Source organism: Ambystoma mexicanum, chromosome 10 (genome assembly GCF_040938575.1).
Source record: "Ambystoma mexicanum isolate Mex_15411 chromosome 10, UKY_AmexF1_1, whole genome shotgun sequence".
Classification (NCBI taxonomy): domain Eukaryota; kingdom Metazoa; phylum Chordata; class Amphibia; order Caudata; family Ambystomatidae; genus Ambystoma; species Ambystoma mexicanum.
Window position 1 is genome coordinate 854,076,153 of NC_090932.1, and position 13,727 is coordinate 854,089,879.

Consider the following 13,727-nt stretch of genomic DNA (forward strand, 5'->3'; position numbering starts at 1 on the left):
GTTCCTTAACTTGGTAGAAAATATAGGGCGCCTGGCGGAGTCCTGATTTACCCAGGTGGGTATATGTACAAAAAAAGGAATAATCAGGATGAAGAAGATCCTACAAGTAAGCCAGTTGTGCCGTGCATGTATGTTTATTTTACATTGACACGGTCCTTTTTTAGTTCATTCAACAATTTATTTTACAGGTCTTTCAATAAGCACGAAAGTTTTTTGGCATCAAACGGACAAAAGTGATTGTGAACGGTGGTAACACGGGTTAAGTGTCAACCTCTGATGTATTGAGATTAAAACTCCACACTGAAGTACATTCCCTGTATAGATGTGATAGAGAAAGAACTATCAAGCAGGGAAAGTATACCTGAGGCTTGAAAATGGCCCCAGGGTTAGTTCACACAAGGTGTACACAACAGATATTTACACAACATACACAAGGGGGAAGATACAGTTGTGTCACGGGGATCGACACAGGTGAATCGAGCTGAGGACCCCGTATACAGAGGTACGCCAGACATACTGCGATCTGGGACCCACTGTGGCCCTTCACAGTCAGCGGGAACCCGAGAGATGTCGGCCTGAAGCACTCTCAGGCATATTCCTAAGTGCAATCACGCACACACTATCCTTCAACCACGTGAGGATATTTCCCAGCTTGCCACTGCCACCGGAGCAGCAGAATCAACGGACAGCACCACCAATGGTGCCTTTCCTGACGAAGGCCAGCATATAGACCGGCTTCAATCAAGCCATGTTTTGGCCGAAACACACCTGTGTCGATCCCCGTGACACAACTGTATCTTCCCCCTTGTGTATGTTGTGTAAATATCTGTTGTGTACACCTTGTGTGAACTAACCCTGGGGCCATTTTCAAGCCTCAGGTATACTTTCCCTGCTTGATAGTTCTTTCTCTATCACATCTATACAGGGAATGTACTTCAGTGTGGAGTTTTAATCTCAATACATCAGAGGTTGACACTTAACCCGTGTTACCACCGTTCACAATCACTTTTGTCCGTTTGATGCCAAAAAACTTTCGTGCTTATCGAAAGACCTGTAAAATAAATTGTTGAATGAACTAAAAAAGGACCGTGTCAATGTAAAATAAACATACATGCACGGCACAACTGGCTTACTTGTAGGATCTTCTTCATCCTGATTATTCCTTTTTTTGTTCCTTAACTTGTTTGTGAATGGAGGTTAGTTGAGCAATCCAAGAGTCTACTGAAGGAGTCAATGTGGTGGAGGCAGGAGTGTTGGTATCACTAAAGGGTGAAACCCTTGAGTACACAGAAACAGACTGATCCTTGTCGTGGAATGGTCTGAATTATTGTAGGCAAATTCAGCTACAGGAATGAGGAGTGACCAGTCATCTTGTACCTTAGATGCAAAATAATGTAGATACTGTTCCAGGGTTTGATTTACTCTCTCAGTAATCCCATTTGTTTGTGGGTGGTAACCTGATGACAATGCCCGTTGAATACACAATTGCTTACAAAGATGCTTCCAGAACATGGAAACATACTGAGGTCCGCGATCAGAGGTGATTTTGGAGAGTAGCCCATGCAACCGGAATATGTGAGAGACAAAGACCTCTGCCATCTCGGGCGTTAAAGGAAGTTTGGTTAAAGGGATGATGTGGGAGAAGAGGTCTATGGTGACCATTATGGTGATAAATCCTCTGGAGGGAGGAAGGTCCACGATAAAGTCTGTGGAAATGAATTCCCAGGGTCGAGATGGTAATTCTGGTTGCTGAAGCAAACCTACTGGTTTCCTGTTGTCGATCTTATTCTGGTTGCAGACTGAACATGCTTGTATATAAGCACGTATGTCAGAGCTCAACTGAGGCCACCAGAAGTTTCTTCTGATTGTCTGATAAGTGGCAGTTATACCATGATGCCCGGAATGAAACGTGTCATGGCAGAGACTCATAATCTTGGATTGAGTTTTCGGGGTAGGAACAACCAAACATTTGTCCTTAAAGAGGTCTCCATCCGTGATTGAGAGAGTCCAAGGATTATCTGTATTGTACTCCTTCCAAATGTCCGAAGTTGCAGTCTCTTCACGTATCATTTCTAAGAGAGAGGTAGCCTGTGCTATGAAACCTTTGTCGGGAAACATCTTGGGAAGGAGTGGTACATCCTCTTTTATGTAATCCGATCTTCGGCAAAGAGCATCCGCTACTACATTGGATGAACCAGGAATGGGTTGAATTGATATTGGGAAAAAAGTAGGCCCATCTTGCCTGGTGACTTTTTCGGCATTCCATGGCCTGTAGAACCTTGAGATTCTGATGGTCGGTCCTTACCACGACAGGATATCTTGCGCCCAAAAGGAGGCGACGCCAATCTTTGAAGGCTTTTCTGATGGCGAGTAGTTCTTTCTCCAGGACTGAGTAATGAGTTTCACTAGGTTGTAACATGCGTGATAAATAAGCAATTGGATGTTCCAATCCGTCTTCAGTAGCTTGCTTAAGGGCGGCCCCGATAGCATGTTCGGAAGCATCATTTTCTACCAGGAAGGGTTTGGTAGTGTCTGGTTAAGCCAGGATAGGTTTGCTAGTAAACAGATGTTTGAGTTTCTGAAAGGCTGTTTCTTGGCTGGCAGTCCATTGGAAGAGAGTATCTTTCCTTAGCAAACGGACGATGGGTTGAACAATAGCTGGAAATGAAGGAATGAATTTTCGATAGAAATGTGCAAGTCCTAGGAACGACTGCACCTGTTTCACTGTGGTTGGGGTTGGCCAAGAAAGGATTGCTTCCACTTTAGACTGATCCATGGCTACTCCTTAGGGACTCAAAACAAACCCTAAGTATTTGACTGTGGACACATGGAAAATACACTTCTCGGGTTTGGCCAACAGATGGTGTTGGCACAATCTTTGTAGGACCATAGAGACGTGTTTCTGATGCAAGGCCAAGTCTTGAGAATAGATAAAAATATCATCTAGGTAGTCGATGACGAAAAGAAACAACATGTCAGAAAAGACCGGGTCCATGAAGCGCTGGAACACGGCAGGAGCATTTGCTAGGCCGAATGGCATCACCAGATATTCATAGTGACCGAAGGGCGTCCGAAAGGCCGTCTTCCATTCGTCGCCCTCCTTTATACAAATCAGATGTTAAGCCCCTCTTAAATCCAACTTGGTGAAAATCACGGCTCCACGTACGGCCTCCAGGATGTCCAAAATAAGAGGCAAAGGTTATCTGTCTTTCAAGGTACATTTATTCAAACCCCGGTAGTCCAAGCATGAACGGAGTTCCTTAGTATGCTTTTTAGGTACAAAAAATAGAGATGCTCTGGCTGGGGACTTGAATGGACAAAAGGTTCTATTGGAAAGGTTGGTGTCTAGATACTCTCGAAAGGCAACTTTCTCGGGTTCTGATAGAATGAACACCCTTCCAAATGGAATAACTGCATTCTCTTCTGTGTCGATTGTACAATCTTCAGGACGATGAGGAGGGAGTGATTGAACAATGGCAGAAGAAAATACATCTGAGAACTGACGGAACACTTCGGGTACCTGGGTAATGGCAGAGACCGTGAGGTGTTGTGGTTGAGGAAGCTTCACTCCGGCAGACTGTTTGGGTTTCCCAGATAGACAATGAGTGAGACAGAACCCAGGAACAAGGAAACAGCTGTCCAGTTGATATAAAGATTCTGTTTCCGCAACCATGGCATGCCAAGCACTATGGGATAGTGAGCTGCTCTGGTAATGTCAAAACTCAATATTTCTTGGTGATTGTGACTAGAAAGCACAAGCTGAGATGTTTGAGTTAAGGGGACCGGAGGACAAAGGTTTTCCATCGATTCCTTCCACTGCCTGGAAAACCTCCTTGATCTCTCAGGGAATGTGATGTCTCTGTGCTCATTCATCATCCAAAAAAAGACCCATGGCACCACAATCCACCAGGGCTAGTATAGAATGTATTTCTTGGTTGTGTTGAAAGGTTTACCTGGAGTAGCACCAAGGTATTGGTTAAAGGACAGTCTTGTGAAGGTGAAATGTCAGAGCAAGATTCCTTTTCCCGAAACTGGGCTCCATCCAGGATCAGGAGCTGGCTTTTCCCGAGCGACGAGGAGGGGCAATCGGGCAATTACGCACTAAGTGTTTATCCGATGCGCAGTACATGCAGAGACCACTATTGATCCTTCGTGTTCTTTCCTGGGTAGAAATTGGGCCTCTCAGGGACCCGAGCTGCATGGGTTCAGGTTCAGATTGAGCTTGGAATGAGGGTTCCTGTTCCCCGGGACTATTGTATTCAGGCAGAGGTTTGGGTGGCAGGTTCTGTGTCTTCTTTTTCTCTGCTTTTCTCTCTTGTATCCTGAAATCTATCTGTAAGGATAGATCTAAGAGGGCTTGATAGGAGGCTGGGCGGGCTACTCTGACTAATTCATCCTTGATTTCTTCACTTAATCCGCGCCTGAACAAGGTAAAACAGGCTTCTGGGGTCCAATTGTTTGAAACAGGTAACCTATGTCAACATATCCTGATTTCCCTGCCGGAACTCTAACAATTTTTCCTGGGCGGAGCACTCCTGATCTGGGCGGTCAAACATGGTCTTGAGGGCAGAAACAACTTCATTGTAATTATCAAGTACCAAATCCCCAGAGGAGACTAAAGGAGTAGCTCAGGCCAGTACGTTGCCAGATAGATGAGAGATCATGAACCCCACCTTAGCTCTGGGGGTAGAGAAGTTGTATGGTTTAAAGGTGAAATGACCCAAACAAGAGTCCAGGAAGGAGCGCAAGGTTTTTTGGATTTCCATCATACTTGTCCACAATGCCCCCTACCGATGCACTTTCCTGATATGCTGAGTCTCTGGATAAAACGAGCTGTTTTAGGGCAGCATTTTCAGCCTTAAGATTATGCACTTCAGTAGTGAGTTCTTGCATGCCTCTCATTAGGTCTTGAACGGCTGCCTCCATGGCGGAAACAGTTGTAGTCTGTTGGCGTCTCAAACTGTCAGAATCTGAGTCCTCGGATTCGTGACTCACCAGTTTGCTTCTTGTGGATTTCTTCTTTGAGTGCGCAGGTTTCTATTTCCTGGATGAGCGTGCCTTGTAAAGGTAAGCTCTGGAGTCTTCTGAATCCAGTCTGCTGGGCTTCGGAGAACACGTAAATCCACGAATCCCGGTTGCAGTGGCGCTGAGGCTCGGGTACGTTCAATTGTTCCAGGAAGAATCCAGGACAAGTCCAGGATGGAACCAGGATAAGGGTAGAGGGTAAATTAGGTTTCCGAATTGAGCACTAGGAAAGAGGGGGGAACCAGGAAGGATGCAAGATGGATATCCGGGTTTACGAGGGAAAAGGGGCTAAACACTAGAACACAACTTGCCGGGCGAGAAGCAGGTAAGCAGAGCGTTGAGATGCACAGAAGCGCGGGGGCATGTCTGTTTTCAAGGGAGCATGAGGTCCGCATGGACGACTAGACCGCACTGGAACATAGCGTCGGCCATGTTGAAGGTGAACGGTGTAATGTTTATTGACTGAGGAACCAGGCAGACCATAAGGGTGGATATCGTTGATACATGACAACTTGAGGATAGCTATACACTTTTGCCTCTTCACACACCACCTTCAATAGCGCTTGCTATCAGTATTCAGAGGAATCCTTTCTTTAAACAAATCCTTCTATTTACATAAAAAACAGTATGGGTTGAGTGATCTTACAGTTTTCGATGCGCCGAAAAATAAAGAGATGAGAAATTCTTGATGTGGTATTTTGGTGATTCTTTTTAATTGAACGTATTGGAAATATAGTTGTATGGATGACACGTGTTTCGGCAGGTTTACATTGCCTTTTTCAAATCCAGGCTAGACATACATGTGATATGAATGGAAAAAGAACAAACTTAAAAGAAACAAATGAACAAAAAGCGTAATAGATCTGTCTTAAAAAACCATTAAGAAGAATCATTTAACATTCATTACATGGTGTTGTTATGGTTAAGTTGCTCATCTCATAGGAAGAGCACTTTTTAGGCGGCTTTTAACTTCGCTCCCCGAATCGTCACCAAATTTTGCAAAATAATTATATGGCCCACTCTGAATTTTGGGGGTAAGTTTGGTGAGGTTTTGTCTAGGGAGGCAAGGTTGTAGGGGGGGGTTCCCAAATTATTTATTTTTCCTTAGACTGAATGAAAAAAAACTTTCCTCGCGCATAAAGCTCAAACCGCTGGATGGATTTTCATCACATTTGTGGCAGGAGCACTGTCTTGGTCCCGAAAGCGTGGTTTTGTAAAGTTGGTAAAAATCTGTTTAGTATTTTTTTTAAAAAAATAGGGAAAATGTAGGTCCCTAAAAATGTGTGATATCTGGCTCTGCTCCGCAGACCCATTTCCTTGGTTGGTCCATGGACAGGCATCCGATTGGCTTGGAGGATGGCATGATGTCCGCGGACATCGGACGCATCTACTGATTGGATGGTGAAAAGCGTGAAGTGCATCAGATTCTGGGAAACGCCTACCATGTTGGTTTTGTGGACTTCTGCCGATGTCCGCGGACATTGCTGTAAAGACATATTAAAAAACACAACATTACAATTGTCAAACTTATCAAACAATCTTTGGGGAGGTGAGGGGTGATGTGGATGGGATATGGCCATAAGAACAAAAAAACGGTGTTTTTCACCGTAAAAGTCTGCGAACTGTCTGGATGTTCACGAACAGACCTGTGAAGTTCGGGGACACGTCAGATGTTCGGGAGCAGTTCTTGAGTGGTTTATAACTTTGGCACCACTCAATGAAACTGCATGAAAGTTTGAAATTCTATTCTAGACCCGGTACTAAAAGGGTTTGCAAGGTTTGGTTGGATTCTGTAAAGTGGGGGCAAAATTAAAGGGGGCGTCCCAAAATATTGTAAAGGCTTATAAATGTGGTGCCATTTGACGAATCTGCACAAAGGTTTGCAAAACGATTTTAAATCTAGATAAATATGATTTTGTAAAGATTGGTGGGATTTTGTCAAGAGGGGGTTAAATTACACAGGGTCTCAACATTTTTAAATGGCTTATAACTTTGTTGCCGTTTGACAAATGTGGACAAATGTTTTCAGAAAGATTATAGAGCCAACCTTGAATGTTTGTGTGAAGTCTGAATGGATTTTGTCAAGTGCGGGGCTAATTTATATGACTATTGTAGGTACATACATTTTGACCCTTTTGAAAAGAAAAATTTTGGATTTCAAGCAAACTTGTGTAAGGACCTGAAAGCATGGTTTTGCAAATGTGCCAGTGTTTTATTTTTTGACAGTGTCATAATGTAGGTACAAAAAATAGTGATATACCTTTGGTGACTGAGGTATAGCCTGTGGCCATGGGCAGTGGCCAGATTGTCCGGGTCATGTATAAGGTCATGACCCAGACAATCTGGCTACTGGCCTTGACCATGAGGGATGAAAAATTGTGTTAAAGTGGCCATGTCCACCTGGGACCGGCTATGTGATAATGTTATTCGAAAGTAGGATAGGTTTGAAAGGGAAAAACATGTGCTTGGGTAATATGGTCATAGGTTTCCAATTTTGCCTTCTGCAGCCTGCCAAGTAAAGAGAAGAGGGGCTTTGTACTGAGGCCCACCTCCTCTTTTCATGTTGGCCATCTTCTAAAAGGATTTTCCTTCCTGCAGCTGTAGAAGAAAAATCTATTTTTTAACACTTCGGGTTCCCACTTTGGGAACCAGGGGTGCTAATGGCCTTTATCCCCCCATTGCAGGGGCTGCAATCCGGATAATGGTCCAGAACCCTCGTTATTTATTTATAACGTGCTGAAGCCTGCAGACATCAGGGCGCACAAAAAAGCACTTCGCTTGGGCCGATAGCTTGGGCTGCCGGGCCGTTATCCCCTGTTCCAGTCCCTGAAACAGGGGAATGAACACCACATTATTTCCATTAGCATAACACAAAATGCTAATAGACATGTTGGGGAAAACGTATTGAGTCTATTTATGGTCACGTGGCACTGTACGGAAAGTCCACAGTGTTGTCAGATGTTCGTGGACGTCGACGGACGCAAAAACAGTGGAGAAAATATAAAGGTGTTAAAAATGATGCTAGAAGGTGGGAAAGGGCAGTTTTAAGGTGAAACGTTCTAAATTGGACAAACATGTTGGTATATTGGGGTAAGTGTGATATTATTAAGTTGAAGGAAAATAGCATGCACTGGTGAAAACCCATGGAATTCTCTGAAAAAAACTTTTTTAAAGAGACGCTATGGTTAAGTTGCACCTATAAAAACCTATGAAATTCAATGAAACTTTAAAAAAAAGAAAAAAAAATAAGTGCACTGCGCAGTTCTGGACACAAAGATGTCAAACATACAAAAGGCTGCAAGTGGCAGCAAATCTATGCATACTTTGTGGGCAGACACACACACCCAGGAGAACAACTTGTACATTCACCCAAGAACAGCACAAATATGCCTCTCAACTCCAGTCTTTACTGGTGGTGAGAAGCCTTGTTTGTGCCGCTCGAGTGATTTATATTTTGCAATTTGCATGGCGGAATGTACAGGCATAAGCTTTGGGTGTGATGTCTGCTCCAAAGTCTGCATGCACGTTGTGCCAATTGCAGCCTGTTTTATGTTTAATTTAATAAAGAGTTTTCGTTTTAGTGGTCAATATGTATATGTAACAAACACGTTTTTAGAAATGTGTGACGAACAATGAACCCTCTTAGCATTTCTCTGTCTCAGAAGAACACGAGTACCCTTCAGAAGTACAGGTAAACAAGCAATGACCAACTACGCTGATGCCCTTTACCCTCCCCCCCAAAATCAGTACATTTGTGACACACACACACACAGGTCAAGGCCTGAGGGGCTTGAAAATGGAGGGTCCGGGGAAGAGACAGCTGAGGATAGTCCCGGGTGGATAGCTCAACAGCAACGTGCTTGCCTTGGAAACAAGAGGACACAAAGCAACACAGGTTCGATCACTGGGTCCGCGCTTAGAAACCTCTTGGTATTAAGCGCGTTATAAATACGCAACTAAGACATAGGGGGTCATTACGAGTATGGGTCCCCTATACGTTATGCCTCCTATAACGTGACCAAGTCCGGTGTTGTTCAATGGGGACTTACCGGTCCATTCCGACCCTGGAGGGACCGCTAAGTCCCCATTGAACAAACCATTCCCCATTCCCATTTGAGCCCACATAGGGCTCAATGGGGAGGGCGCAAATAACGGGCTCGCGAATGGCAAGCCCGTTATTTGCGCCCTGGTCCCTTAGCGGGACCAGTAAAGGATGTGTGGTCCGACCACACATCCCTTACGGTTCCCGCTAAGGGACCTCGGAATTGGGCGGAATGACCCCCATATTCTTGTAACAGCGCCTTGATGCCCCCCGGGCTGTGTGAGCGCTTTAAAAATGCAAATAAATAAATAAATAAATAAAGACAGGGACGGGACAAGCTCTGCCTCCCACAGACCATGGGCCTCATTACACGGATGGCGGTAGGGATTTACCGGTATCGGTAAATCCCTACCGCCTTACTATGAGGTCCCTTTGCGGGTTGGGGGATTTAATGACTGCTTTTTGCAGGTGTTAAAATCCAACCCGCTAAGGGACCTCGGAGCTAATTACGGCACCACAAAATTGCGGTGCCGTAATTAGCGCCTTCCCCATTACCATAGAGCCCTATGGGGCAGAAATGGGAATGGGGAAGGGCAATGACGGAAAGGGGATTTACCGCCCCTCCAACCTTGGAATGGGGCGGTAAATCCCCTTTCCGCCAAGGCGGTGCCGGTATTTTACCGGCATGAGCCATGGCGCTAATAGCGCCATGGCTCACCGCCTACCGGGTAATGAGGCCTACTACTTCGGGCCTAAAAGATAATCTCCTATTCTCCCTCTATTCAGAGGCGTAGCCAGGATTGTCTAAAAAGTGGGGCCGGGAGCTAATTAAGTCAGGCCCACAGCTGTGACATTAAAATCTGTAAATGTCCACACAGCGCAGCTGAGTGGCCATTTACAGATTTTGGGTGGGCCTTGCCCGCTCAGGCCCTATCTTGTCTACTCCTCCACCTATATTCCCAATGGACAAGGACAAGTTCAAATATTGTTTGAGAACAAGAAATGGCGAAGAAGCCGTGGATGGCCGTGTTCCACTGGCCGTGCCCTCGGGCTCAATAAAGTCATAGACCAGCCCCCTTCTTTATGTCTCGGCGTAAGGATAATTTCCAATATTCGACCAAAAGAAATATCTTGCGAGTTCAGGACGTCTTTCAGGGGGGCGGGAGAGTGCGACGAAGATACCCAGCGTGTTGGAGACACTGCAAGTTTTCATTTGGCCGCGCTAATGAGGCCGACCTCTGACCCCGCCTGATGAGTTCCATACCTGTACTGGCGCTGCGCCGGCTAGCATTTGACCTCCGGTTGCAGGTTTGACAGCAGCGTGACTAATGAAGTCTTAGTATGAGAATAATGAGCTGCAATTTCTGGTCATTTGCGTGAAACCAAACTCCCGAAGATGTCGTCCTGGCTCACTTTCCGTTTCCCAAATAAGCCAATAATCGGAGTCAGATGGCCGAGGTGGATGGCACGCCGCAGTAGCTTCTTACACGCCCGAGAAATCAGACGGATTTTTCTGCTACTCCCTGTTCCACTGATCACCCCTAACAAGGCCACTTTAATTTACAGAAACGAGTCTATGTAACACATTTTTCTTTTTATATCAATACCAACGTGCAACTTTAGTTATATTGGGTGTAGGGACCCTGAATCTATTTGTTACTATTTCCCTTTCTGGTTACCGCCTTGTACTTCCTTTGTTTTTGTATTCATTCAAATGTATATGGCGCAGTGGTCAAAGTGTACAAAAAGAAGAAGTGGAACTATGTTTTCTACTGGCCTGCAACACTCCCTACAAACCCCATCCCCACACCCCCTCCCACACACAATAGAAACCCAAAAAGACATGTGCCTGCAGTTTAGGGGAACGTTCAGTGTAGTGCACTGAAAGTGCAACTTTCAACTTCTTCCTACACTTTTATTTTAAAATGAAACCATTCCGGAACAGTTTCTTTAAAAAAATAAAAGTATAGCAACGATAAAACTTAATTAAAAGAAGTAGAGGAGCACCGCTCCCGACCGCTCCTGCCCACTTCGACCACTGATATGGCGCATTTGCCAAAGTGCTGCGCATAAGGACAAGATCGGGATAATGGGAATACATAGACACAAATTCAAGATAACAGTAATTAAGTTTGAGTCACAAGAAGAATAACTTGAGACCAGAACGGAAAATAGCAGAAGGGGGGCCCCGGGGGGAACGCGAAGCGTTTCCCCCCGGGGAGTTTTTTGGCGATGCACATGGCCAGCGAGTGGCCGTGGGGCAGAGCGCCGCCTGGGGGGGTATTTAAGGGCTCGGGGAAGGTTCGGGGGGCAGGCGACGGTTAGGACTTGATGATTGTCCTGTCGCCTGCTCCCGAGCCTTCCCTGTAGCTGGGCCTAGGGTCGCGGTGAGGAGGAGGTAGGGGATTAGTAGGGGTTTTGGTGGCGGGGATAGGTTTAGTAGGGGAGGGTGTAGGTGTGTCGGCGGGCGTTTATAAAAATAAAAAAAAAAAAAAAACAAAACAAAGAAAGGGGTGGTGATTGCGGACTCCGCATGTTAGGGGGGTATTGTACATAAGGTACCCCCACCCCTTCCCCCCCCTGCTTACCGGAGCAGCCGTCAGTGGCTTTGGATCAGGGAGGGCGGGTCGTGCCAGCTGGGGCCGCGGCTTCGGGTTGCCGGGGAGGGAGCAGGAGCGCCGCTGTGAGGTGCATCCCTCGTTGGTTTTAGCGTGGTCGCGGGGGGTTTTTATGACCCGGTGCCGTCCCCGCTTCGTTTGGGGGGCGTTAGGGGGCAATGGGTCGGCTGGGGGGTCTGTTTGTTGGAGCCGTTGCGTGCCGGGCTTCCCTGGTACTCGCGCGCGGTGCTGGCTTCTGAAGTGAGGGGGCAGAGCGGTCCTCTTAAAGGGGCCGCTCTCCCTTTCATGTAGTGGGCTGCTAGGCCCTGCGGTGCGGCGAGTGAGCCACCAGGGGGCAGGCTGCTGAAGTGGAAGGGCACGGTGGGGCCCAGTAAAAAAAAAAAAAAAAAAAAAAAAAAAAACGAAACACACAGCAGGCGAGAAGGGAGGGGGGTTTGGGTAGGGGTTTTTCTCAGCAGTAGGGATATGATATGGCATTTGAAACGCTCCTATACACAAGTGTTTCAAGGTTGTGCTGTGGCTCCTGGTTTTTTGGGTTTGTTTCTTTGGGTGGCATTTGTCAGAAAATAAGTAGGACGTTTTGTCTGGGCAAAGGTTAGTTTAAAGAGGTTAAAATAAAAATAAAAAAAAAATAAATAAATAAAAATAAAGTATATAAGAATAATAGCGAAATAGAGCATACAATGGTATCTTTGGGGTATTATTATGTGGAATTAGGTTAATTAATATTCTGGGATACCTTATTTTCTTAGCTTAGTTCCCCTTTCGGGGTTTTTTCCTTGCACTGGGTAAGTGCCCACGGAAAGGGCTGGCTCGGGGGTGTAGTGGCTAGGTGTAAGATTAAAGGGATTATTGAGTGCACGGTCATTTTATCTGGGCAATATGGTGGGACAGGGAGCTAGTAAGAAGGGCAGGGTGGATGCCAGGGTGCTGAGGGAGGCCCTAGAAATTATTAACAGGGCATCTAAGGCCCAGCTTGAAGGGGAGGTAGTGGAGGTTTCGGGAGAAGGGGAGGTGGGGGGGGGGGCAGGCCGCAGCGTAGGGCAGCGGCGGGTGGCAGGAGAGTCATGTCGGTGGGGGTGATGGGGCGCAGAGTGGGGCAATCTGGACAGAGGGAAAAGGGGGCAAAAACCTGCGGAAGAGTGCAGGTGGGAGAAGGAGGGCGAGGTCCCCATCAATTTGAGGAGGTTGAAAGGGGGCGCGGAACGGCCCCCCCGGGTACGAGGAGTGAGGGCGGAGGGCGCTGTGCAGCCCCTGCTGGTCAGGGGGAGGTAGAGAGTTTTACAACGGCCCCTCCTCGGTCAGCGCAAGGAAAGCCTAGAGGGTGCAGTACAGCCCCTAGCAATGAGGATTCCAGGGTGGAGGTCGGAACGCCTCGCCCGAGAGAAGAGGACCAGGCAAGGGTTTCCCACAACCCCGCCGAGAAGACGTCAAAGGGGTGGCGGGGCGGACGCCCCGGGCTCGCATGAAGATCATCAACTCAAACTGGGCATGAGCTCACATCTGCAATGCTATTTAAGGGTAGGAGCCCTCTATGGAAGGAGAGGAGGAGTATCGGTGTGGACGCCAGACTACGGGCGGCAGGTGTGGAAAGAGGTGAGCGGGAAAGGGAATGGTCATCTGCATGGCAGAGAGGGGTTACAAGTAGGTGGACGGGGGAGGAACGGGCTGGTTTTCAAGGTGTAAGGAAAGAAGTTGGTGTGCAGGCCATTGAAGCTGAAGGGGTTGGAAAGAGCATTTGCTCGGTGGAGGTCCAAACGGACAAGGTGAGGGAGCCATTGGTGCTCGAAGTGCAAGCTGGAAAGGATAAGGAGTGTGAAGCGAAAAGAAAGGGGGACAAAGGGCCATACATGGGGATAACAAAACCATTGGGGACGCACTTGAGGGCAGCGACCAGGGAAAAGATTCAGGCAGGGGAATTGGTGGATGTCTTTAAATTGCTCCATAGGGAAGAGAGAGCAAAAGAGGGGTCTGAGGAGGTAGAGAGGGAACTGGCTTCACGCCCAAGGGTCCCGGTGACCATCGAGAATTGGACATCGGCG